The sequence below is a fragment of the Chlorocebus sabaeus genome, chromosome 19 (genome assembly GCF_047675955.1).
Source record: "Chlorocebus sabaeus isolate Y175 chromosome 19, mChlSab1.0.hap1, whole genome shotgun sequence".
Taxonomy (NCBI): domain Eukaryota; kingdom Metazoa; phylum Chordata; class Mammalia; order Primates; family Cercopithecidae; genus Chlorocebus; species Chlorocebus sabaeus.
In genome coordinates, this window is record NC_132922.1 from 6,527,870 (window position 1) to 6,550,208 (window position 22,339).

At 50.3% G+C, this 22,339-nt stretch overlaps 1 protein-coding gene across 1 annotated transcript in view; it reads left to right on the forward strand.

Moving 5' to 3' along the window:
* SHISAL1 (shisa like 1) overlaps positions 1-22,339 on the forward strand; it is an 86,588-nt gene that overhangs the window by 57,227 nt on the left and 7,022 nt on the right. The window lies entirely within an intron of this gene.

A 22,339-nucleotide genomic window follows, 5' to 3' on the forward strand; every position in this document is an offset into this window, starting at 1 on the left:
TCTAAGCAATACCGTCGCTGGTTTAAGAGTTGTATTTTTCCTAATTCTCATTAAAACAAGCAAGTAAACATATCCAGTATGAGATGGGGCTACATCACACTGGCTCAAGAGTGTTCAGGTTGTAGGAATTATGGTAGCCTGTTGTTAAACACAACCACTATTGCAAGTTATATAAACATGCAATTAAATACATTGTGTTAAACACACAGGTAATACATACTCAAAATGTATCACTTCCTAGTTCTTTTGCTACATTTACAGTCATCTGTGCTGGCGAGGTTATTTGCATCTGTTGTGTCTGTATGGTGGAAATCTATCAAGTGGTGGCTACTTGTATCTCTTCCTGTCTTTGATTCAGTGACAGCGCTGGTATTTACACTCGGGAAATTGACAGCATGTGTTACAAATCAGGGTTTTTCTTTCTCTGGAGAATAGGTTGTTAAATGTTTACCAGCTTGCCCCTGCGCATAACGGTTCAAATGCTGGTATATTTACCTCCTCACATAATCTCGCTTGCTCCGGTGGTATGTGAACATTGCTGTGGGAAGCCAATGTCTTTTTTTTTTTTTTTGGAGACAGAGTCTTGCTCTGTTGCCCAGGCTGGAGTACAGTGGTGCTATCTCAGCTCACTGCAACCTCCGCCTCCAGGGTTCAAGCAATTCTCCTGAATTAGCCTCCTGAGTAGCTGGGACTGCGGGCATGTGCCACCACGCCCAGCTAACTTTCTGTATTTTTAGTAGAGACAGAGTTTTGCCACATTGTTCAAGCTGGTCTTGAACTCCTAAGCCCAGGCAATCCGCCTGCCTTGGCCTCCCAAAGTTCTGGGTTTACAGCCAATGTGTTTCTTAAGTGCACATGAAAACAGTGACCTACTGTTTCCAGGGACACCCACAGACAGGCACCCAGGGCAATGATAGCCAGGGCAAGAGGCAAGCTGGTTCTGGGAGGCCAATTCATCGGCCCTTTGCAGCTCCTGGCCCTTCCCCAGGAAAAGGAAGCAGGGCAGATGAGGAGGCAGAAAGACTGGTCTGACCTCTGTGCCACACATCTGGGTCTTTAGTGCCACCAAGGAAATGTCTTGGGCATCCTCTTTGCAAAGCCTGCAACCCTCTCCTTCTCTTTCTCTGGAACAATCCGTGTTCGTTGTATGGATACAGCCCAGACGAGATTAATTTACTCATGTATTCAGCAAGCATTTATTGAGGGTTGGCCGCAGGCCATGCCCCGTGTTAAGTGCTGGGAACAGAAAGACAAAAAAAGCCGGGCCCCTGCCCTTAAAGAACTCTGTCCAGTGATGTGTGGAAAATCCATTCTGACCCTGCCCTGGCTTTGCTTGGAAAAAATCAATGTCTTCAGCCAAAGGGTGAATATTCCTTAGGGAAGGTTTTTGGAAAAGTCATTTTGAAGACGCACTTCTAGAATGCACTAGACCTAACACAGCTCTTTGGAGTTCAGATGGAGATTTTGTGCAGCTGTTGGGAGAAAGGAAACTGCTCCCATTAGGAGCTTGGCAACATGGCACACCTGTTTCTGAGGATGTGCTGCCTGCAGCGGGCATCTTACAAGCCCCCTCCTCGGAGGTGGCTCCTATAATCCTGCCCCGGGAGAGACCCGCACGACTCTAGCCAGCCAGTTTGGAATCTTTAGTTTGGAAGCTTAATTAAAATGCCCTAACGCAGTAACTACTGTGCAAACAAAGATGCCAGCTTGCGTGAGTAATTAACAAAAAGACACTTCCACAAAGGCCCAGGCAGATCTGGGGGCTCGTGAATACGCCTCCAGCTCGGAGGATACTCCTTTATGTTGATTTGACAGGAATTCCACATAATCACCCTCCCGGCTGCAGCAAGAGTAATGTGGAAGGAGCGAGATCGCCCTGCAGAGAGACGTGTGGTTGGGCCAGTGGCAGTAATGTTCCCAAAAAAGCAATTTAGTTCAGGGGCCTTTAATAGGGCTGGCTCCCAGAATAGGCGCTGCAGGGCAGGGCAAGTGGAGAAGGAATTTATCTCCATTGGCCTGGGTCAGGGAGAACCATGGATTCTAGTTTATTTCCCCTGCTATTAAAACCCTGGTCTTAACTGCTAAAATATTTCCTTCCAAGGATAGATGCTTGTTGGCACTGCAAATGTCTCCCAACATGGGCATTTCGGCTCCTGTCAAAATGATGGAAACCAAGGCCCGCCCCTGGGCTGGAGGATGCTTGCTCCCTGCTCCTCCTAAGCACCCTCCAGCTCGGACTTCCTGTAGCTTCTAAGGTGCCCCAGAGGGTGCTGGGGGAGAGGGGGGACTTGTCACCTGATCGCTTCAGCTGTGAGCTCTGGGAGTGAGTCTATCACACCCTGTGTGCTGGGGCCTATGGCTTCAGGAATAGCTGGGTGCTGCAGGTGAGGGCAGGCGGGAACAATGGGCTCTGGGGCTGCCCGGGCTGAGCTTAGACCAGACTCTGTGCTGCCCAGCTGTGTGTCCTTAGGCAAGTTGCATCACCTCTCTGGGCTGTCATGTGGATGTAGGCACAGGGAGTAAATGAGCTCCATCTGGCAAGGGGATCATAGGGATGAAATCAGAGGGGATGTGGGGAGGGCCTAACTCAGCACCCTGCTCATAGGAAGAACCCCCAAAGTCTATCCTCTTTATCTACTCTGAGTGGGGAAAGAGGTCCCTGCTAAGTGTGCCTCCTTCGCCTACCCCTCGTTTGAGGTTGCTCAGGGCTTATTCACAGCTTCTGTAGCCAGACAAGGAAAAGGAGCTACTGTGCTAGGTTGTTCTGTTGCCAGCCTGGTTGCTCTGGGGTCTTTGTGTCTGCTTCCCGGTGGGCTGGCTTGAGCTATCTGAGACTTGGGAGATGGAAGCTGCAGTCACTGGTACTGGTGGTCTCACTGGGCAGAGCCAGGGAAGCACAGCTGTGGGGCTGCCCCGGGGCCCCCAGTGTCCTCACGTTTCCTGTCTGTCTGGCTCTCCTTCCCGACCACCAACCCCAGACTGGCAGACCCTGTGACCCTCCTTGTGGTCTCACGGAGGCAGGATGGGCCTGGCTTCAGCATCCCCGCGAGCTGACCCTGTTCTCTCCCTGCCCAGCACTGCTGAGCGTCCCTTCTCTAAGCCTCCAAGGTCCCTCCTGTTCACTGCCCAGCTCATCCCACAAGTGTGGAAACTCAAGTCCCTATCATAAATGCCCTACTCCATGACAGCCACGGCTGCTGTGTCCCTGCCTGGACTCTGACTGGTACTGTTGTCACTTATGTTTCTAAGGGACATGTCCTTGTCACCCTGCAGGGCCTCAAGCCCAGATGTGTCCCCCGATCAATGTGTACACTTACTGGAGTGTCGCTTACCTCCTTCCCAAAGCCATGATTCAATCCATGGGACATCTCACCACTGATGGCATCCAAGAGGGAGGGAGATTTGGGACTCAAGTCTGCAGGGTGGTTAAGATGGAGACAGTGGTTCCATTTGTTTAAGGGAAACATGGAGCCAGTGAAGTGCGAGGACTTGGTCTGGTGGGGGTTTTGGCGAGAGGCCACTGCCACACAGCTGACAGCAGCCAACCAGCAGGAATGGAGGCAGGGAGGCCTGGGGGGAGGCCATCACTGTGCCTCAGGCAGTGGTTGGGGGGACACACGGCAGTATTTTGGAGGTAGTACAGGCAGGACCCACAAAGGAATTGGATGTTGGAGGGGCACGCTAAGGATGAGGACAACTCAAGGGTCTGATCCAAGAGACGTGTGATGTTGCTGCTGACCAGGAAGGACAGCACTGGAGGGGCAGGGCTGGGCACAGGGGCGTGCATTGTTACCACCATGGGACGCCAGCACCAGGGGAGAGGCGGAGAGGGCAGAGGTGGGTCCTGAGGGGCTAGGACAGGTCACAGGTGAGTAGGAGTCTGTGTGGCATGGGGAGTGTGTGTGTGTGTGTGTTGTGAGTGTCTCTGTGGCTTAGTGTGTGTATATATATTGTGTGTGTCTATGTGACGTGTGTGGTGTCTGTGGCATGGTGTGTATATTGTGGGTCTGTGTGGCATGGTGTGTGAGTATGTGTACACTGCATCTGTGTGACATGGTATATGTGTGTATATATTGTGGATGTCTGTGCGGCATCGTGTGTGGCATGGGGTGTGTGTATGTGTATTGTGAGTGGCTGTGTGGTGTAGTGTGTATATGTTGTGAGGGTCTGTGTGGCATGGTGTGTATGTGATATTGTGTGGGTCTGTGCGGCATCGTGTGTGGCATGGGGTGTGTGTGTATGTGTATTGTGAGTGGCTGTGTGGTGTGGTGTGTATATGTTGTGAGGGTCTGTGTGGCATGGTGTGTATGTGATATTGTGTGGGTCTGTGTGGCATGCTGTATGTATATATTGTGGATGTCTGTGCGGCATCGTGTGTGGCATGGGGTGTGTGTGTATGTGTATTGTGAGGGTCTGTGTGGCATGGTGTGCATGGAGCTGACTGGAGCGTGGAGCTGACTGGGGTATGTTTACTGTCCTGGGCAGTAGAAAGGACGTCAGGGAAGCAGCCCCAGCACCAGGGATGGGCCAGGAGTGCAGAATGCACAGAAGCTGGTCAGGTCAGAGCCCGGGCTGAAGGAAGCACGGAGACGCAAGGGCACCAGGGCCTGTGGGACCAGGAGCCGATGATCAAGGCCACAGTGCACACAGCTCTGGAGGCAAAGGACACATTCATTTCACAAGGATTAAAAAGCATGGGCCAAGTCTGGGACCCAGTCCAGGACTGGGGATACAGAGTGGATCAGTCCCCATCCCTGCCCCCAGGTGCTTACCCACACCCATTCGCCTCACTGGTTTCCCCACCCCAGCCCCTTGGCCAGCTCCTACTCATTCCTCAAAACCTCGCTGAGGTCACGCTCCTTCCTGAGGCCTCTCACCATCCTCGAAAAGACCACTCTCCCTGCTGCCCACTTTCAGCACAGTCAGAGAGCCCCGTGGCCTGTTTCCACTGGACTGGGTGAGGGCAGGACTGGTCTGAGTCTTCTGGGGGGTGCCAGTGCCAGAGCAGAGCCCTGGGCTGGGAGTCCCAGCATCTCGTTCCACTCCCTCACCCACAGACTTGCTGTTTAGCCTCGGGCAGGCCATGGCCCTCCTTGGCCTCGCTTTCCCCTTGTATAAGATGAGGGAAGGGACTGAGGCTTCTAAGCCATCTTTCAGCTGAAAACCTCTTTGACCTTCTATCTGGCTAATGGAAGCGCTGATCGGGGCAAGAATGGATTTGAAAAATGCTTTGAAAAATTCATAGCAGGAGGCAAAGAAGAAAGTCTTTATTTTCATAGAACGGGAGGCAGGAGGAGCTATGGACAGAGGTTGCCGATGAAAAGGACAGCATCTCAGAGCACTTTGTGGCATTTAATGTCTAATGCATCCTCCCATTAAAGCAGTGGCATCAAATATTTACCAAAGCAGCATTAAAAATTAACCTTTACCATGGGGATATATAAAGGCCCTAAGTTCCCCGAGAAGTGTCCGAACGTCAGGAGGGTAAACTGACAGAATGGAAGGCTACAAGTGGGGCGTGAATAATGGAAGCCCCCAAAACTGACACAGCTGCCTGTTGACCCCACTCCCAAAGCCAGGGCAGCCTCCGGTCCTGTCTCTGCAGAGGCTCCCAGCCCTTTGGAGACTCCCACAGGGTCCTGCAGGATAAGGACAGTCCCTCAGCTGGGCATCCACAGCCTTCTATGGCCTGGCCCTGCCTCTCTGGGCAGCTGGGATCTGTAGGATGGAAAGGAATGAGCCTGTCAGAGTTGGAAGACACTAGGGGAGGAAGTGGGGAGTGGTCCAGGCACTGGAAATAGCATGTGTAGAGGCCCTGAGGCAGAGACAGCCGTGCATCCATCCATCAGAAGGGCAGTCAGGTGGCACGAGTGTGGGGGAGGAAAGAATGTGGGAGAAGCCAGGAGGTCTGACTGTGCAGGGCCCTGGTGAGGTGTGGGCTTCTTGGTCCGGGGACGGGGTGTCCTCGAGGAGAGTGGCAGGCTGCATTTGCCTTTGGGAAGGGAGCTGGGAGTCCGCCAGAGAGGTTGCCACTGTCCCACGAACTGCAGCCATGTCTGTGGCTTGGCCGAGGGTCATGGTGGGGAGGGGCCAGCACCAGGGAGTGGAGTCCGTGGGATTGGCCAGGGTCTGCGGTGGGGGGCTGAGAAGGAGGTGGGGGTCCAAGGAAGATGTCTGGGACCCTGGGCTGAGCAGCCTGGGAGATTTTCCAAGACGGGGACCTTGGGGCAGACATGGCTTTGGGCTCAGCAGCATGGAGTGTCTTGAGTTTGAGATGCCCCGAGAGACCACTGCAATGGGCCTGGGGAGGAGCAGCCCCCACCCATGGCAGGAGGAACCCCAGGGCGAATGGGGTCTGGAAGCTGCAAGAGGATCAGGGAAGGCGAGGGGCGTGGGACCTGGCCTCGGATGTGGGCTGCGTGCCCTGCCCTCTGCCTGTCGCTCCTGCGATATCCCCTGCCTGCCATGCCCACATCCCCATCCCAGGTACAATCCGTGGGCTCCAACAACACACCGGGCACCGTCCTGTCTGCCAGGAGCCACTGGGCATAGCTGGCATCAAATAGCTTTGTCATCCCCACCCCACCGCCTGCCTTTTACATAGCTGGGATGCCCGCCAGCTTCTTCCTGAAGGAAGGAAAGTTTCCATGTTTCATTGTTTAGATTATGTGGCGCCCTATAAAGCACAAAATAATTCTCATTGTCTTCAAGCAGGATCTTTATTTTGGTTTTTCCTGGAGACCGGGGGAGCTGACTGGGGTGCAAGGGAGTTTGCAGAGGACGGCCATTTCCCCCGTGCCGCCACCTCGCCAGTGGTATTTTTCTTGCCATTTTGCTGGAAACCTGGGCTCAGAGAGGCCATAGTACCTGTCCAAAGTCAAACAGCCAGGCACAGGCTCTCCCAGAGCACCTACAATGTGCCCTGGCCTCCCAACACACACACACCCCCCAGAGCCCCCAACACACAGCCCCCCAACACACACACCCCACTGCCTCATCCACTCCCCATCCCCATCCATCTGGATGGCCCATCAAGATATTTTGCTGAAGACAAAAATTCCCTCAAGCATCTCCGTGGCCGCACTTTGAATATGTTTTCTCCCGATTCAACAGAACATATATTTCTTGAGTGGTTTCTGTGTGTCAAGCGTTGTTACATGCACTATCTCATGTCCTCACAGAAATCTCCATGTAGCAGACGAATAAACTGAGGCAGGTGGAGATGGTGACTTCGAGCTAAGGCTGAGTGAAGACTGGTGCATCCTGGGGTCCTCTGCCAGGTGCACACTGAAGGGCAAGGCCAGGCCTGAGCCCTCACTTGCCTCCTAATAACTCTCCCCTGAAGCAGAGAAGGGAATGAAGCTGTGATGCAGAGAAGCCTGATCCAGACACCAGCTCACTCTGGGGGAACCCACACATCCCTGAAGGATGGGGCTGGTGCCGGGGAACCCCCAGAGCCACGCTGGCACCAGTAGGAAGAGGAAGCAGGAGGCAGAGGGATGACCTTCCCAGGCAGCCTGGCTCTACAGCAGATTTGCTGGCCTCGGTAAGCAGGGAGCTCCCCATCTTTGGGGTGTGCAAACAGAGGTCAGAGGCTCCTTCTCTGAGGATAGAGTAGAGGGATGTCCAGATGCACAATCTCTAAGATCCTCCCTCTCTCCAAATCTCTAGCTCTGCCCTGAGGCCTTGTATTAGCCAGCTGGTGCTGTGTAACAAGTTACCCCGCAAGCCAGCAGCTTGAAACAGCAAGCATTTAGCCCTTTCTGTGAATCAGAAAGGTGTAAGTCAGGGTGTGGCTTCGCTGGGTCTCCTGGCTTGGGGTCTCTCAGGAGGCTGCAGTCAAAGCGTGGGCTGAGACTGTGGTCATCTCAAGGCTCTGCTGGAGAGGATACACCTCCTAGCTCACGCAGGTGGCTGGTAGCGGGGTCAGGTGTTGGCTGGGGATGTCAGTTGCTCACCAGGTGGGCCTCTCCACAGGGTAGCTCGTGGCATGACAGCTGACCACCCAAAAAGAGGGCTCTGGGAGAGAGACTTCAAGGTGCAGAGCCTGGTGTAACCCACAGTCTTTTTGGAGCCTAACCTTGGAAGGGATATCCCATCCCTGTCACTTCTACTCTATTTGTTACAAGCAAGCCACTTGGCTCCGCCCCCATCCTTTGGTCTCCCTTGGTACCAGAGGAGGGTGTGAGTAGCTGGAGGTGGATTATTTGGAGGCCGTCTTGGGGCTGTGTAGCACAGGCCTTAATGTAGAATCAGAGCAGGGGGCTGTGAGCAGCAGCATTTTACAGACGGGACTGAGGGCAGAAGGGAAAAGTCAACACTGGTGTGTGTGTGTTAAGGTCTCTGGTGTGTGTGTGTGTTAAGGTCTCTGGTGTGTGTGTTGGGGGCTCTGGTGTGTGTGTGTGTTAAGGTCTCGTGTGTCTGTGTGTTGGGGGCTCTGGTGTGTGTGTGTGTGTTAAGGTCTCTGGTGTGTGTGTTGGGGGCTCTGGTGTGTGTGTGTGTTAAGGTCTCTGTGTGTGTGTTGGGGGGCTCTGGTGAGTGTTTTGGGGGCTTTGGTGTGTGTGTGCATGTTGGGGTCTCTGTGTGTTGGGGGATCTGGTGTTTTGGGGGCTCTGGTGTGTGTGTTGGGGTTTCTGGTGTGTGTGTGTTGGGGTCTCTGGTGTGTGTTAAGGTCTCTGGTGTGTGTGTTGGGGACCTCATCCAAGGTCACACAACTTGTGAATTTCTGGGTCCAGTTCAGGTTGGGGCCTGTAGAACTCTGGTTAAACATCTTGGGCCACATTAGAGGCCTCCCATCCCTTGCCCAAGGTGCCCCATCCTGGCAGAGAGCATCCGTCAGAGCGCGGAGGGTGAGCAGGGAGGCAGGCAGGGCTCCAGGGACTTTGCTGCATCTGCATCCACGGACTGACATCCCCTGAGAGTGACCACATCCGTCAGGACACCCCAACTGTGCCCCAAATCCCTGCACATTGGACCCAGCCAGGAAGACAGGTCTGCAGGGGACGAGAAGGTGTGTCCAGCCACCAGAGCTCACACCACACCTGCTCTCTGTCATTTGCTCAGCAAACTCCCACAAAGCTCTCCCATGTGCCAGGCTCTGCCCTGGGCTTGGAGAGAGGCTGCGAAAAGGAACCACCATTGAGAAGATCTGGTACCCAGCAGGCCTCGGGTCTCTTCAGCTCCTCCCTGGGCAGCATGGCCCTGAGCCTCACTTTATCCAACTGTAAAATGGAGTCATCGTCTCTGTTTTCCTCTCAGTGAAGATGCAAGAACTGGGCAATCCCTCGGGTCCACCAGGGCGTTGACAAGGCAGGTGCTGGGGCAGAGCACTCCGCCCAGGAGGCAGAAGATGAAGGTTCCTATCTTGGCCCCAGCCTGGATCTGTGCCCATTGCATTGTGTGGATGCACCACGCTGTGTTTCTCCATCACCTTTCCAGGAAACTTGGGCTGTTTCCACCTTCCAGCCGTTATCAGTAAAGCTGCGTGAACCTTCGCATCCACATCTCCTGGTGAACACACACACCTCTCTTGGGTATTGTGTGACTGTACCGTAGCTGCTGTGATAAACTATCACAAATGCAGTGGCTTAAAACAACACAGATTTAGTCTTGTACAGATCCGGAGGACAGCAGCTGGAAAGGAGACTCACAAACACTGCATGGCAAGGCATCAGCAGCACAGGGCCCTGCTGGAGGCTGCAGGGGTGGATCCATTTCCTTGCCTGCTCCAGTTCCCAGAGGCGCCCACATTCCTCGGCTTGTGGCCCCTTCCAGATGCAAGGACATCTCTCCGACCTCTGCTCCCGTGGCCACATCCCTTCTGCTGACTGAGCCTCCTGCCTTCCTCACTTTGGATCCTGTGATGGTATCAGGCCCAGCCAGTTAATCCAGGCTCATCTCCCTCTCCCAAAACCCTCAACTCTGTCGTGTCAGCAGAGTCTGTTTCTCCATGTTGAGGCAGCGTTCCTTGGGATGGCCATCATGCCTTGAATAAGCTCCTTGATGTCCCTGTACTGTCTGCAGGGACACATTTACAAAGTAGGGTTAATAGCGTCTCCCCATTTCAGGTCCCTGTGGGACTCCCTTAGAAAAATATGTGAAGGCGGCCAGGTGCAGTGGCTCACGCCTGTAATCCCAAGAGGCTGAGGTGAGTGGATCACCTGAGGTCAGGAGTTTGAGACTAGCTTGACCAACATAGTGAAACCCCATCTCTACTAAAAATACAAAAATTAGCCGGGTATCTTGGTGGGCACCTGTAATCCCAACTACTCCGGAGGCTGAGGCAGGAGAATTGTTTGAACTCGGGAGGCGGAGGTTGCAGTGAGCCGAGATCACGCCATTGACTGGAAGACAGAGACTGTCTCAAAAAAAAAAAAAAAGGAAAAGCAAAATACATGAAGGCTCCCAGCCCCACACCCCACGTGCATACAGTCAGCGCCAACTAACAGAAGCTGTTGCCGCTGCTGGAGAACACACTGTTTCCAGTTCACCTGCAGTGAGGCGTGTTGTGCCTCATGACTCCTCTGCTTTTGTCGGCAGGAAGGGTTATTGTCACAGACGTTCGCGTTCTGGAAGCTTTCATTGTTATTCAAATTGCCAGGTGCTCTGTTATCTTCCCACTTAGGTTGCAGGCGCCAGCCCGCCAGCGAGGCCTGCCAGCTGCAGACGCTTCTCACCCCGTGGGCCCTGTTCCCGGTTCCAGGCTCAACTCCTCTCTCAGCAGGGCTACTAGGGTCGGCTCGGCAGCCTGCTGCTCCCCAGCCTGCCCAGGCCACTGCCCTGGATGAGAGGGGCTGGCTTTGTGACCTGTGGTCAGCAGCACAGGCCAAGCTCCACTGCTAGCTAGATATGCAGTCCTGGGCTAGTGACATTGTCTCTCTGAGCCTCAGTTTCCTCATCAGCAAGTTGCAGGGACTAGTGGTCCCCACCCCGGAGGCTGCTGAGAGAACTGAGGCTACACGTGCATGGGAAGTGCTTGGCACACTGCCTGGCGCAGAGGAGATAACAGTACCCTGCAGCCCTAATCTTGCCGCTATGAGAATTAGGAATGATCTTCCATGTCGACTCCCCACAGCCTGGGGATCAGGTCCAGACACCTTCCCCTGGCAGATGAAGGCCTTGTGGCTGCCGCCTCTCCAGACTCAACCCTGCCAGGAGCATCTTGTGCTGCAACAGCCATGCTCCTTGTGATCCCCTGAATGGCCTTGGCTGAGGCTGTTCCCTCCGCCCGGAGTGCCCTGCCCGTTGTCCCAACAAACCTTGTCCAGGGCCCAGCTCTGTGGCTGCTCCCAAGAACGTTTCCCCCAATCCGCACCCTGGCCAGGGCCCCAAGACTGCCAGACACTCGCCCCTGACACAGCATGGGTCTGCTGCTCTTATTTCGGGGTGCTGGTGTGGCTCCCCCACCGGCTTGGAGCTCTCAAGGGCAGGGCCCACACCTGACTCAGTTCTGAGCCCCCAGCACCCAGCACCCAGCCCAGGCCTGGCCAAAGGTGCCACAGTCCCGGCTTATGGAAGGCCTAGTGCGAGGGACCACAAGTTGACACTGAGTGAGGGGAGCGCTGGTGGGCCTGGGGTTCACGGGACTGGCAATGAGGGGCGCGGTGACCTGCAGAGTGCCTAGGAGGACACGGTGAATACCTAAGGCCCAGAGAGGTTAATGACTTACCCAGGGTCACACAGCTTGTGAGGGGCAGAGCTGGGACCTGAACCCAGGCTTGTCTGATGTGAGGCCAGGGTCATCTCTGCCATGGGACTCTACAGTACCGTGTGGTACAGGGTCTTACAAAGGCCTGTGGGAGTCAGACAAGCTGCACAGAAGGTGTGCCCAGTGAGTGAGGTCTTGAAGGACATATAGGAATTTTCGAGGTGGAGATAGGGGAGGGTGTTCCCAGTAGTGTGAAGAGCACACTGGGGCTTTCTGGAAAGAGTCCTCTGGAGTGGAGACCACAAAACTGAAAGCTGTAACAGTTCTGTTGGTAAGAGGCCCTGAGGCCCAGCTAAGCCATCAAAGCTTTACCCTCTAAGAAACTATAAGTAGAATTTTTTTTAAGTCATTGATTTTGAAGTATTTCATTTTCTGCAAGAGAATCCATACAGTGTGTGTATATATATATTTTTTATACCTCATGTATATATATATATGAAGTATAAAAAGTAATGAAGCAAACACCACGTCCTCACCAATGGCATGAGAAATGGGGCCGCGTCCATGCCATAGCAGCCCTCAGCATGCCCCGGTACACCCCTTCCCTCCCGGGTCCACCCGCCTGAGTTTTGTGCTTGTCATCCCCAAACAGAGATGTGTCCCCGGGGAGTGACCGAAGCCACTTTGCCCTCTAGGGAAACCGCTCTGGGGAATGCAAAGACTGCCATGCAGGGGTAACCATCGGGAGGCCTCGGCCAAAGTCAGGGGTGACGCTGCCCGCACCCCAGAGTGGACAACCTCTTTTCCACGTCAGCCTGCAGCAGCAAAAAGGAGTGAGGAGGGGCATGGCTGTTGCCACCCTTATCCCAGAAGGGCCACCACGGGCCAGGAAGGCCAGACTGTGGCCCACAGGCAAGCGTTTGGCTCTGCGTTGTAAAAGTTTTCCAGGTAACTGAGCAGCTTAAAAGGGAATGGCCTGTAAAGGAGTGAGCTTACCGTTCCTGCAGAAACCAAGCAAAGGCCTCGACCATCACCTGGACCTCCTCTCCAAGCCTCCTCTGACTTTCTGTCCCTCTTCCCTCAGTCCCTGGGCTCCCTCCGTCCCAACCTTTACCAGCCTAATGGCACTGTCCATACCTGCAGACAGAGTCTCCAAGGCCAGAGACTGAATTGTCACCAGGTCCTGGGCTGAGAATGAGTCCGTGTCACATTCTTACCTTCCTGTGCAGCATGGAGGTTGGAGATGGGCTCTCAAGTGAGGCCATAACCGAACACATGTCCAGCCTCTTGCAGAATCCGAATGAACAGAGAGGGGTCTGGTAGAAAGTGACTTTATTCCAGAGCTCGGTTAAGCGGAAACAGTACAGGCTCCTGACTTAAGGGAATCGCTTCAGCTTTTGGGGAGGAAAGTGGGGTCTTTAAAGGGGAACTTGGTGTGAAAGGCATGCAGGGGAGGGGGGTGAGGAGGCGCAGGGTCCACCTGACTTGCTTTATGTCTTCTCAGTCGGGTTGTCTGGAGGGCGCCATGGTGGACAGAGCTAGGCTATAAACTGACTGTCGTCTTGAGGCAATCTCCTGGTGGGGGAGGATCCCAGAGGGTGCCTGGTTTGGTTCAACATTTTGTCCTGAGAATTTCTAAGCAAATCGAACTGTAGTTAGATATGCTTGCAGTGCAGGGAGCGCCTGGTGGAGGAGAGGTAAATGTTATAATTGCATTCCTGAAGAGCTAAGAGGTGAACACACAGGGAAAAAGAAGAAAAGTAAAGATAAACTCTAGGAAAATTGGACACTAGGTTTCAAGCCCCCCTAAGCTGAAATTCTGACATTGTGGTCCAGCCACCACAAAGATCAGCAGAACCTTGGGTCATCTCCCCTATTTTGGCACATATACTTCTATTAATGCAACCCAAAGTCCTTTTCCATCTCAGCTCCCCTTGGCATGTGAGAATGTCTGTCCGTCCCCACACACAGCCATGCCGTGCACAAGCCCAGGGGCAGGAAGTGCTTCTTGGAACTCTTTTGTACAACCGAGGGCTCCACCCAGGAAGCAGCCCCTACCCTGCTGTTTCCCAGCTCCCCTGGGCCTCTGGCTGTTTCTTTTCTTTTTAAATAATTTTTATTTTAATTTTTTAAATTTATTATTTTTCTGAAATGGAATCTTGCTCTGTTGCCCATGCTGGAGTGCAGTGGCACAATCTCAACTCATTGCAACCTCCTCCTCCCAGGTTCAAGTGATTCTCCTGCCTCAGCCTCCTGAGTAGCGGGATTATAGGTATGTGCCACTGCACCCGGCTAATTTTTTGTATTTTTAGTAGAGACAGGGTTTCACCATGTTCAAGCTGGTCTCGAACTCTTGACCTCGTGATCTGCCCGCCTCAGCCTCCCAAAGTGCTGGGATTACAGGCGTGAGTCACCGCACCTGGCCTGCTTCTGGCCGTTTCTACCATGTGGCCACCCTGTTGCAACTTTCCACCTAAGAACGTAGTGGGGCAGGTGAGGACACACTTCCCTTTTTCACGAGCCTTGTGTGATGTTCTCAGCTTTTCAGCCTCGTAGTCGAGTCAGCCAGGCTTCATCCTGGTTTCCAAACCTTGGGTCCAGAATGTTGAGCTGGTCACACCTCCTGGTCCATAGCTCCCACATCAGTGGCTGTGATGGGCCCCTTACTGTACCTACCCCCCGTCCCCCGACCCTCTATGCCTACTCCATCCACCCCACTCTTTTGTCTTAATTGAGTGTGATGCCCAAGTTATGCACAATGCTGGGAACATGTGTTTTCACTTTTCATGTATAGTATTTCTTACCTTTGACCCAACATTTTGTGTGCAAGACCTATGCATTCTGTCACAGGGGCTCTTGCATCCTCACTTCTGAGAACTGTATGGAAGACTGTGTAGACACCATGGGATACTATGCAGCCATAAAAAAGAACAAGATCATGTCCTTTGCAGGGACATGTATGGAGCTGGAAGCCATTACTCTTAGCAAACTAACCCAGGAACAGAAAACCCAATACCACATGCTGTCACTTATAAGTGGGAGCTAAATGATGAGAACACCTGGATAGATAGAGGGGAATGACACACACTGGGGCCCACTGGAGGGCAGAAGGTGGGAAGAGGGAGAGGACCAGGAAAAATAACTAATGGGTACTAGGTTTCATGTCTGGGTGATGAAATAATCTGTACAACAAACCCCCAGGACACACATGTAGTGTCACAAACCTGCACGTCCTGCACGTATACCCCTGAACTTAAAAGATTTTTGTTTTTGAGATGGTCTCGCTCTGCCACCCAGACTGGAGTGCAGTGGCACGATCTCAGCTCATTGCAACCTCTACCCCCAGGACTCGAGTGATTCTCCTGCCTCAGCCTCCCAAGTAGCTGGGACTACAGGTGCCCATCACCATGCCTGGCTAAGTTTTGTATTTATTTATTTACAGAGTTTCATTCTTGTTGCCCAGGCTGGAGTGCAATGGCATGATCTCAGCTCACTGCAACCTCTACCTCCTGGGTTCAAGCAATTCTCCTGCCTCAGCCTCCCGAGTAGGTGGGATTACAGGTGCATGCCACCACGCCCGGCTTATTTTTGTGTTTTTGGTAGAGATGGGATTTCACCATGTTGGTCAGGGTGGTTTCGAACTCCTGACCTGTTGATCCGCCTGCCTCGGCCTCCCAAAATGCTGGGATTATAGGTGTGAGCCACTGTGCCCGGCCTTAAACGTGTTTTAAGAAGCAGCTCATGCTAATGCAGTTCCCTAGGAAGGTGACGGGTAGACCCTGAAGACCAGCTCCAGAACTTCTTGGGGAAGTACATGCAGAGAGAGGTTGCCGGATCATCTGCAGAGCACGGTGGCGAGTCCCCTTCGTGGGCGTTCACTTACCTTTCAAATCATCTGATCTCCTAAGTTTGGCTGATTTGGTGGATTTAAAGTGACATCTCACTATCTTACAAATTTTGTTATCTAGGTAATGAATATATATTTTTTAAAGCAGTTTTAGATTTATGGAAAAATTGAGTGGAAAGTACAGAAATTGCCCAGGGGAGGAAGGTGGGAATTCGAGACTAAAGTTCAGGGCAGAGGGCTCAGCGTGTAAGTGGCATTAATGCCACAAATCATGAATCTCGATGACCAACGCCCAGGGAAGCAGAGCAGAGCATGGGAGGTGGCTGAGGACAGCTGCCCGAGCCTTCCTGGTCTCTGCGTGGCTCTCCATTGTGCGGGAGCTGTTGGTTTTGACCTGGCATCCTGCTGATGGACACTTCACTGATCCTAATCTGCTGCTGTGACCCACCTTTCTGTGATGAATGTGCTTGTACCTATGTTGCCCTTGTGTGCACGTCTGTAGGATAATCGTTACGTGAGACCTGCTGGCTCAGAGGACGTGGGCACCTGTACTACAGGCATCTGTCAAATTGCCTTCCACAGAAATGACCCCAGCGTCCCCCCGACCAGCAGTGAAGCAGAAACTCAAACCAACACACGCGCCGGGTGCTCAGCACTTTTGATCTGTGTCAGGGTGGCAAGTGAAGGAATGTGGATGTTCCCTTTTGTCTGCACTTTGAAATCCTCTCTCATTATGGCTTTAATTTGCATTTCTCTTATTTTAGACTTTGGATTTGCTATTTGACAGTTTCTCTCTTTCTTCTTGGCAATTGGTCTGTTTAGATTCTCCCTTCCCGGATCCTTTGGGTAATTTCTCTTTTCTTGGAAATTGATCCATTTCTTGGAGGCTTCCTGATTTCTGTCGAGTTGAGCAGGCAGTCGCCTTTGTTCTTCTGTTTGTTCAGTTCATCTTAATTGAGTGCCGACCCTGTGCCAGGCATCGTTATTGGCCTGGGGGATACAGTTATGGGCCAAAAGCAGCAAAAAGCCTGCTTTTATGGAGACTGCAGACAATTTTTAAAATGTGTATGTGAGATGTATGAACTTTTAGACAGTGATAATGCGTTTGAGATAGAGGATAATTTTAAACAGATGGCCAAGGGGCTCACTAAAAAGGTGACTTAAAGGAGATCAGGGATTAGCTTTATCTGGGAGAAGAGACAGGAGCATGCTGGTACAGATGGTGTATTAGTCAGTGTGCTCCAGAGAAACAGAACTAATCACATATAGACACACGTGAAGACACGTGCTGTAGGGAATTGGCTCCTGCAGCTATGCAGGTTGAGGATTCCAAAGGTCTGCAATTAGCAAGTTGGAGACCCAGAAGAACTCATGATGTGAGTTCCAGTGTGAGTTGAGGATCTGAGACCCAGGAGAGCCAATGGTGTGAGTTCCAGTTTGATTTGAGGGTCTGAGACCCAGGAGAGCCGATGGTGTGAGTTCCAGTGTGAGTTGAGGGTCTGAGACCCAGGAGAGCCAATGGTGTGAGTTCCAGTGTGAGTTGAGGGTCTGAGACCCAGGAGAGCCAATGGTGTGAGTTGAGGGCCTGAGACCCAGGAGAGCCAATGGTGTGAATTTCAGTCCCAGCCTGAGTCTAAAGGAGTTGTTGGTTCTGTTAGGCCTCCAGTGGGTTGAATGAGGCCACCTACACAGAGAAGGACACTGTCTTCCTTCATCTGCCAGGTCACATGTTCATCTCATCATGAAACACCTTCACGACACACCCAGAAAAATGTCTCACCAAATATCAGGGCACCCTGTGGCCCAGTCAAATTGACACAAAACAAACCATTACCATTGGAATGGAGAGAGTGCAAAGGAAAAGAGTGAGGAATAGGACAGGGAGGTCATGGAGTGGGAAGGGCTTTAGCTTCTGCTCTGAGTGAATCTGGGGAACCACTGAGGGTTTTGAGGAAAGGGGTGGGGTAATTGGACTTTGGTTTTCACAGGGCTCCTCTGGCTGCTGTGTTGAGAGCAGATGGAAGGCGCTGACCAGCGCAGAGACCACTGCAAGAATCCTGCCAGCGTGGACCACAGTAGGAGTGGTGGAGGCAGGAGGAAGTGAAAGGAAGGGCCAACGGGATTTGCTCCTGGGTTAGATATGGAGTGTGAGAGGAAGAGAGGGGTCAAAGATGACTCCAGCCCTCTGATGAGAGCAACTGGCAGGATGGAGTTGTATTTCCTGAGGTCAGGAAAATTGTGGGAAAAGCTGGATGGGGGAGGAAGGTTGGGATTTTAGTTTGGGGAATATTAAGTTTGAAGTGTCTATTAAATATCCATTTGGTGACACTGATTAGACATGTTGGCCATCAGAATGGAGTTTAGGTGAGAGTTTGAGGCTCTAAAGTCATCATCATATTTCCAGGCTGGGTTATAGTGTGAGACTCTGACTCTGTCTCAGAAAAAAAAAAAAAAAAAAAAATAGGCATCAACATATAGTGTTTAAATCCTTGAGAGGAGGTGAGATCCATGAGTGAGTAGAAAGAGTGGAGAAGAGGAGGTTGGGAAGATGTGGGTGAACCAACAGTGGGAGGAGGAGGAGGACCAGGAGAAGGGGACTGCAGTGTCCTGGAAGCAGGTGGAGTGATCACTTGAGTCAGTGCTGCTGGGAGGATTAGTGAAAGGGGGACTGATAATTGACCACTGGGTTTATTAACATGGAGGTCTTTGGTGACCTTGACAAGGGCAAATTCTGCAGAGAAGTTGGAAGAAAAGCCTGTTGGGAGGGTTAAGGGATGGTGAGAAGTGAAGCTGAAGAGCAAAAGTGCAGAGAATCCTTCCAAGCAGTCACCTCCACCTTCTGTGTATTATATCTCCTGCTTCATTAGATTCCCCAGCAGTGAACATGTCTGTTTTTCAAAAAACAAGTAGTTGGGGCCAGAGATGGTTACTCATGCCTGTAATTCTAGCATTTTGGGAGGCCAAGGCAGGAGGATTGCTTGAGGCCAGGAGATCAAGATCAGCCTGGGCAACACAGCAAGATGCCATCCCTAAAAAATATTTTTTTAAATTAGCTGAGTGTAGTGGTGCACACGTGTAGTCTTAGCTACACAGGAGGCTGGTGCAGGGGGATCGCTTGAGCCCAGGAGTTTGAGGTTGCAGTGAACTATGATTGCATCATTGTACTCCAGCTAGGGTGACAGAGCAAGAGCCTGTCTCTAAATTTTTTTTTTTTTTAATTTAAAAAAAAATGGAGTTATTTGAGTTCCTTTCTTTTGCTGTTAACTCCATTTCTGTTTTCATTTATTTATTGTATGTCTTTCTTAGGTTTATTTTTTCTAACTTTTTGAGTTGGGCAATTCATGCTTTCTCATTTATTAATAAGATCAGTGTTTTAAGGCTATATATGTTCCTCTTAACATTGGCTTTGGCTGCATCCCACAGGTCCATAAATATATTTTTTTGTTATTGTCTAGATATTCTGCAGTTTTTGTTTTTTGTTCTTTTTAACTCAAGGTTACTTTTAAGTGTTTATAGACCTCTTGGTGGCAAAGTTTGGTTTGGTCTGTGGTTTCATTAGTATTTTCGAATTCTAGTATATTGTTATCAGAGAACGTTGTCTTCTATTTTTTGGAATTTACTTTCTTTGTGGCCTGATAGTCACTTTTTGTGTATGCACTTTCAAGAGCATTTGAATAGAATGAAGGTAGACTGTGTTTTACACACACACACACAGTTATTAGATTATTTGGCTCCCTCTCTCCTTACTTTTGTTTTTGCCAACTGCATATGGAATGGTTTGAGACAGGTGAATTAAAATGCACTAGGCCAGGCGTGGTGGCTCATGCCTGTAATCCCAGCACTTTGGGGGGCCGAAGTGGGTGGATCACCCAAGGTCAGGAGTTCGAGACCAGACTGGCCAACATGGTGAAATCCCATTTCTACTAAAAATACAAAAAAAAAAAAAAAAAAAAAAATTAGCCAAGCATAGTGGTGAGCACCTGTTATCCCAGCTACTCAGGAGGCTGAGGCAGGAGAATCGCTTGAACCCAAGAGGCGGAGGTTGTACTGAGCTGAGATCATACCATTGCACTCCAGCCTGGGCAACAGTGAGACTCTGTCTCAACAAAAAAAAGGTGCTAATGCTAGCATACTCTGCTTTTTCTCCCTAAATTTCCAGTTTTGCTCTGTGAATATTGAGGCTATGCTATTTGGTACATGAACATTCATTACTATTAGATCTTCATGATGACTGTCATTCTTCACCCTCACACAGTGCCCTTCTTTTTTCTCATTCAATTTTTTTTTGCCCTGACTTCAGCTTTGTCTGATATTATGACCCCTGATTTATCTTCATTTGCATTTGTGTGTTATGCTTCTACTCATCCTGTTTTAAAATTATGGTAAAATGCACGTAACATTTATCATTTTAACCTTTTTTAAAGTATACAGTTCAGGGGTATTAAGTACTTCTCACTGTAGTACAACCATCTGCAGAACTTTGTAAAAATTATCTGCCCATCTTTTTTTTTTTTTTTTTTTTGAGATGGAATCTGTCTGTCACTCAGGCTGGAGTGCAATGGCATAATCTTGGCTCACTGCAACTTCCGCCTCACGGGTTTAAGCGATTCTCCTGCCTCAGCCTCCTGAGTAGCTGGGACTGCAGGCACCCACCACCACACCTGGCTAATTTTTTTGTATTTTTAGTAGAGATGGGATTTCATCATGTTGGCCAGGCTGGTCTTGAACTCCTGACCTCATGATCTATCTGCCTCCCAAAGTGCTGAGATTACAGATGTAAGCCACTATGCCCGGTCCTGCCCATCCTTTTTGATGAAACCTTGCTGAATCATTCTACCTTCAGTACCCTTGTTTGTGATCCAGTCTTTTTTATTTTTTACCAAGTGTGTATGGCTCATTAACATTTACTGATATGGCAGATGCATTTGGTCTTAGTTCTGTCATCATTGTTTGATAGGCTTTCTGCTTTTATAGTTTTGTGGGGGTTGTCAGTTTTCTCCATATGGTCTCTGTTGTCTTTGTTTTATTTTCTGTGTGTATGTCTTCTGATAATTTGGAAAGCTGCATTTTTGATCCCATGGTTATATTCAATCCTTTTATTTCTCTAGACAACATTTATTTTCTCCCTACTGTAAACAATATCAAAATTAGAATATTTCTACTTTCCTTCCTCTTGTCTCCCTTCCATGAAGTTATTTTAGTTGATTATATTTTTTTCTGTTTACCTCGATGCCTCTAATTTTAAACTTCTAAGCAATTCTTTAGACTCCCAACTATATATGAATATGACATAGTTTACTTATATTACCTCCATCCCTCCTACTTTTTGTTAATTTCTCTGTTTTGTTTCATTCTTCTCTGTGATGGTCATAATCTTTAGATTGGCTGCAATAGTCCTGCAGTTATACAAATTCCACGCTCATTGCTGGCCCTCTTGGCAGTGCTCCATTTATACCTTGACCCTGATTTCTCTTCATTGACCTTTGTTATGCTTCTGCTCATCCTTTTTATGAATTCTGGTAAAATACACATAACGTTTACCATTTTAACCATTTTTAAGTCTACAGTTCAGGGGCATTAAGTACCTTCTCACTGTAGGGCAACTGATATGGTTTGGCTGTGTCCCCACCCAAATCTCATCTTGAATTGTAAATCCCACAATTCCCATGTGTCACAGGAGGAACCCGGTGGGAGGTAATTGAATCATGGGGGCAGGTCTTTCCTGTGCTGTTCTCATGATAGTGAATAAATCTCATGAGATCTGATGGCTTTACACATGGGAATTTTCCTGCACAAGCTCGCTGTCTCTCCCGTTGCCTGCCACCATCCACTAAAGGTGTGACTTGCTCCTCCTTGCCTTTTGCCATGATTGTGAGGCCTCCCCAGCCATGTGGAACTGTAAGTCCAGTTAAACCTCTTTCTTTTGTAAATTGCCCAATCTCGGGTATGTCTTTATCAGCAGCATGAAAATGGATTAATACAGCAGCCATCACCGCCATCCATTCACAGAACTTTTAAAAATCATCTGCCCATCCTTTTATGTTAAACCTTTCTGAATCATTCTTGATTTGCCTAAGGGTGTCCTTAACTTTTTAAAGAAAGGGTCATGGAAACTAGAATTCAAAAATATGTCCAACACGTTTTTCTGTTGACTTTATACTTGAAAGATGGTTCATTGGGCTTTAAATTATTGGTTCATTCATTTATTTGATAAATATTTATTAAGCCCCCTACAGTATGCCAGTTACTGTTCTAGACCCTGGCAATGCAGTGATGTGTAAAACACACAATCACCTTAACCCTCTTGTAGCTAACTTTCTATTTGGGGAAGACAAACAATAAGCTATTCAAGTAAGTACAACAGGTGGTATGTTGGATAGAGGTGTGTGCTGTGGAGAAAAACAAAGTGGGTGATGGAGAGTACCTGACTTTGTTCTGTGAAGCAGAGGAGATGACCCCACGGAATATCTCACCCTTAGCCCCTGTGCACATTCCCACTGATGTGTAAAGAGTGGAGAGTACGTTCTGCCTCTTGGTGTATCACTCACTCTGGGGAAGTGGGCTTTCCTGGCTTTGTCAGAGTCACTCCCTTGACTTCTCTGTTTGCCCAAAAACCATGTACTTAAGAACTGTCACCAGATGCAATTTATGCAAGTAAAAGAAATTCAACTGCAGCGGTGTGGAGGGGGCAGTCCAGGGTTTCCACCAGAACCAAGTTTCTCCCTGCTTTCTACCCCACCTGTGTTAGTGAGCATCCTTTATTCTCATGCATGCAAGATAGTTCATCTTCCCATAGATTCATGTCCCCTTCCCAATAGACTCCCACTTACACAGCATTGGCCAGA